The following is a 4,971-nucleotide window of genomic DNA, read 5'->3' on the forward strand; positions in this document are numbered from 1 at the left end:
GCATAGGCTTGGAAACAGTGGGTGAGGGTGGCGCTGCAAGTGCACCCCCTAACATTTTTTTTGGTGGGGGGCAATGAAAATGCTTTGAATGTCCTGTAAAATTTCATTGCCAAAGACGAACGATTGTAGAAACATTTTCGGACTGTTATTAGATTAATCTGAGCAAGACACCCATGTTTCCAAATTATTATTATTATTATTAAATTCCAAATAATAATAATAATAATAATAATAATAATAATAATAATAATTATTATTATTATTATTATTATTATTATTATTATTATTATTATTATTATATCTATGTTTTGCTTTGACATTAAGATTGGGAAAAGCAACCTTGTGTATGTATGTATTATGTAGATAGATAGATAGGTAGGTAGGTAGGTAGGCAGGCAGTAATTGTCAGTCCTGATAAACTTGGATTTTCAGAAAAAGAAATGAACTGACTTGCACATTACAAATACATGTACACGCACGCACGCACGCGTGTGCGTACGCACGTACATACATGATGGGTTTCTTTAAGTTTCCATACTAAATCCACTCAAGACTTTGGTTGGCCTGGGCTATTAGTAGGAGACACTTGCCCAAGGTGCTGTGCAGTGAGAGTGAACCCGAGACCACATGTTTGGAAACTGCACTTACGTGTATGTGCGTGTGTGTGTGGATTGAGGAAAACCAGCACATTCTTGTGGCAGCAGCCCATGTAGCGGTGGGGCACCAGGAAGTCGTTTTGCCAGTGCCAGATCTACTCTACTGCAAAATAATGCAGCTGAACAAGGAAGGACTTTCCAGGAATTCATGGAAATTTTCGTGTTTTCTTGTTGTCCTATTTATAACTCTTTTACTTGTTGCAGTCATTTTGACTGTGTCCATGCTGGAGCACCGCCTTTTAGTCGAGCAAATCGACCCCAGGACTTATTCTTTGTAAGCCTAGTACTTATTCTATCGGTCTCTTTTTGCCGAACCGCTAAGTTACGGGGACGTAAACACACCACCATCGGTTGTCATGCGATGTTTGGGGGGGGGGGACAAACATAGACACACAAACACACACATACATATATATATATATACATATATACGACGGGCTTTTTTCAGTTTCCGTCTACCAAATCCACTCACACGGCTTTGGTCGGCCTGTGGCTATAATAGTAGAAGACACTTGCCCAAAGTGCCACGCAGTGGGACTGAACCCAGAACTATGTGGTTGGTAAGCAAGCTACTTACCACGAAAATATTTTATTTATAATTGCTTATTGCTATTTAGAATTGAATAAAATTTTAAAAAGCAGTTTGTATTTGATATAGCTGTGAGGTTATAGCGTTAAAGAATACTGAATTTTTAATCTATTTCACATTACAAGCTTTTAATGCTTTAGAATGTCTTGTCAGTGAGACAATGGAAGGTCGAGGTAATGGTGGGGGACACTATTGTTGGTTTGTGCTCAGGGCATCAGTTGGACTTAATCCGGCCGCGAATGTGTTGTGTCTTTGTGTAACATATGTGTATATATGTGTTGTGTGAGTGTGTGTGTCTATATATAGAGGGGGACACACACACACACACGTGTGTGTGTATACATATGTAAGAAGGATTTATAAAAAACATACATACATACGTGTGTTTAAGCGTCTGTATGTATGTATGTATGCATGTATGTATGTGTGTGTCTAATAACTTGGATTGGTTGATAAAATCGACTATGAATCGAATGTATGTTCGTGTGAACAAGAATCATGAATGTTTATTTGTATTGACATAAAAGTGTATATATATATATATATACAAATATATATATACATATAATGTTTACATTAATTGTTGTTTACTTGTTGATAATAGCGTATAAATAGGTCTTAAGATGTTTAGCTTCTTCTTGTATATTTATAACAGATAAAACAAAAATAAGGTCCCATTTTATACATATATTTAGCATAGAAGTTGACCTCTTCGTATACAATAGAAATAAAAGAAGAAAACGTTAGGTTTTTATGTACGGGATGCGTATGTATGTTTAACTACACTCAGACACAAGCGCGCACACACACAGACGGTCACGTACACACGCGCGCGCTCACACACACACATACACACTCATATCCATATGCACGCACTCGTTTATTTTATTTATTTACACATTCTTTCTTAGGGGAGTGACTATAAGGAAGTGTGCTGTGACATTGTTAAATCACTCTCCCAATTCCATTTCAACGAATGCAGCCTGCTAGAATATTTGTGTCTCCATTCACAGATTGTCACCAGATACTTTCCAATATTTAAAAAAAAAAAAAAAAAAAGACTTTCTCTATCCACATCCACGAACAGTTCGTATCCACAAGAAGGGGAACTTTAACACCATTTCGCTTTAATTTTCACGAGTCTACGTACAAAAAGAAAAAAAAAAAAAAAACGAAATTAACAGCTACAACAATCCCGTCGTCCCCGATCTTATTGTGCCTTTGATTTTAAAATTCCTGGGTTTTAATCACACGAGGTCAACTTCGCCGGGTTCTGTTCACAAACAGAGAAAATCCAAATCTGCTAAGGTAGACTATCTTTGTCTTTATTTTCATAATCATCTCGTATTGATTTTATTCCAATCCCATTTATTACTTTTTACAAATTGATTTAAAACAGTTTTCTAATTGTCCATAATAACGCATTCTAATATAAGTTCTATGTTTCACCATTCGTATTTCCAATTTTGTATATGATGTTTAATATAAAACAAATCTTACTGGAACCAAACAGAAAAAACCCCCCTAAGTGACTGCATGTTGCATTATTTACTTCATCTATTCATTCTGTCTGAGATTTTAGGACGTACATCGTCGCCTGTGCAGGCGATGATCAGTTAATGTACTTACGACCCAAGATCCCGTGTGTGTGTGATGCTGTTGTATGAATGTTATACAGGTGTTAGTTACATATTATCAGTCGGCATTCATAGACATTATCAGTGTGTGTGTGCGTGTACCTTAGCGCCAATAACACGAATGTTGTGTCTGTCATATATTCTAAATGTTGTCTAGAAAAACATGCTTGCTACACGTACTTTCACATATAAATTACTATTTTTGCACCTTCATCTCTGACACTTTGTATACATGCATCACTGCTCACGAGCGTCAACAGAAATGTAAATAATTGTTCGATACACTGCCTGTTATACACATTATCGTTTGGTAATTGCGTTTGGGTGTGCGCGCATACCAATATATTATTTTAATGGATCGGCCTGTAGGAAGAGGTTGTGCCTATGGCCTTCGCAAACCCTCCGAGATCAGTAAGAGCGACATAGTTAACATTCCTTTTCAACAGTTGCTATTCGACGACGACTGCTGGGAAAACATGTACGAAGAGAGAATTTTAGAGGGCCGACTTTCTGGAAGGAATAACTGACCGCAGTGGTTCGTATTGGGCCTAGGGTGGGCAGATGATAGGTGACGGATTGAGAAGAGATAGGTAAGTCGAGAGTATTTAGGGGAATGTGACACGAAACCAATGGATCCGGTTTCGAAAAGCAGAAACCGCTGTATCAGTGGTAGAAAAAGGCAACGGGAAAGATGAGACGGCATATTTATGGCCTGGAGTGTATACGAGAGAGAGAGAGAGAGAGAGAGAGCTTGAGAAGTGTCCGTCTTGTCAAACTAATTATTCTACAGGCACTAGGCCTGAAATTTGGGTGGCGGGGTTAGTCAATTACATCGACCCCAGTGCTCGAAAAGATGAAAGGCAAAGTCGATCTCGTTTTAAAAGGATGAAAGAGAGCAAAATCAAAATAACTGTTTTTATTGCCATATTTCTTTTCTCAGAAAAACAAGATACTAGCTTAAGTTTTTACAATCAAGCCTTTTAATTTGAAACAAAATTCATATAAAAATATTTTCTGCATCTGACAATATGTAGTGATTAAGATGGGTTGGGAGGGAGTAAGATGTGTAATTTTGTCTAACAAAACTAGGCTTTAGACTAATAAAAATAGGGAAGGGAATGTTACAGAAGAATGTTAGAGACCTGAAACATAAGCAAAGGAAACAGGCCTCCCCTTGTGTGTATAATACGAGCTTGTAAGTCAATACAAGTGAAACACTCAGACACACACTTCATGTTCGTTTTTAGATACTCACATACACAGACTAACCCTAACGTGCTGCAATTCACACGATACACAATGTTGACGCTGTTTCGAAGTCATTCCTATGATACATATTTTCGCTTGTATACATACTGATAATTCTTTCTGCTACAGGCACAAGGCTCGAAATTTTGCGCCTGCCTGTTGTTACTTTATTTTATCGACTCCGAAAGGATGAAAGGTTAAGTCAACCTCGGCGGAAATTGAACTCAGTACGTGAAGCTGGAAAAAAATGCTACTAAGCATTTTGTCCAATTCGCTAACGGTTCTTCCAGCTCGCCACCTTGTATATACATAGTGGTAATAATGCAGGATCACCACCTTTGCAAAATAGACAGGCGTGGTGTCATAGGCTTGGGAATAGGGGGTGCAAATGCACCGTCTAAAATTTTCAGGGGCAATGAAAACGCTTTGAACATCCTCCTGAACAACTTCATCGGCAAAACGAACGAGCGCAGAAACATTTCTGGGCTCTTTTGAAACATTACTTATCCATTATTGGCTGCTGGCAGAACCGGTAGCACGCCGGGCAAAAGGCTTAGCGGCATTTCGTCCGTCTTTATGTTCTGAGTTCAAATTCCGCTGAGGTCGACTTTTGCCTCATTCTTCCGGGGTTGATAAAATCAGAACCAGTCGATTACTGGGATCGATGTAATCGATTTCCCCTCCCCGAAATTGCTGGCCTTGTGCCAAAATTTGAAATTATTATTATTATTATTATTATTATTATTATTATTATACCTGTTTGTTTTGATACTAAAATTGAAAAAACTCGACCTTGTAAAAATGTTTGGTTCACCCTGGGTTCACCCTCCCCACCACTAAG

General features: G+C 38.1%; 1 protein-coding gene across 7 annotated transcripts in view; it reads left to right on the forward strand.

The window, feature by feature from the left end:
- Positions 1-4,971, forward strand: part of LOC106880892 (enolase-phosphatase E1) — a 210,473-nt gene that overhangs the window by 90,516 nt on the left and 114,986 nt on the right. Inside the window, exon 1 of one of the 7 annotated variants that reach the window (XM_052971474.1) lies at positions 2,154-2,553. The exons of the other annotated variants lie outside the window; for them this stretch is intronic. The gene's annotated coding sequence lies outside the window, so the exon portion shown is untranslated. Of the gene's footprint in view, positions 1-2,153; positions 2,554-4,971 lie in introns of those variants that run through there. 7 annotated transcript variants of the gene reach the window in all.

Source organism: Octopus bimaculoides, chromosome 11 (genome assembly GCF_001194135.2).
Source record: "Octopus bimaculoides isolate UCB-OBI-ISO-001 chromosome 11, ASM119413v2, whole genome shotgun sequence".
NCBI lineage: Eukaryota > Metazoa > Mollusca > Cephalopoda > Octopoda > Octopodidae > Octopus > Octopus bimaculoides.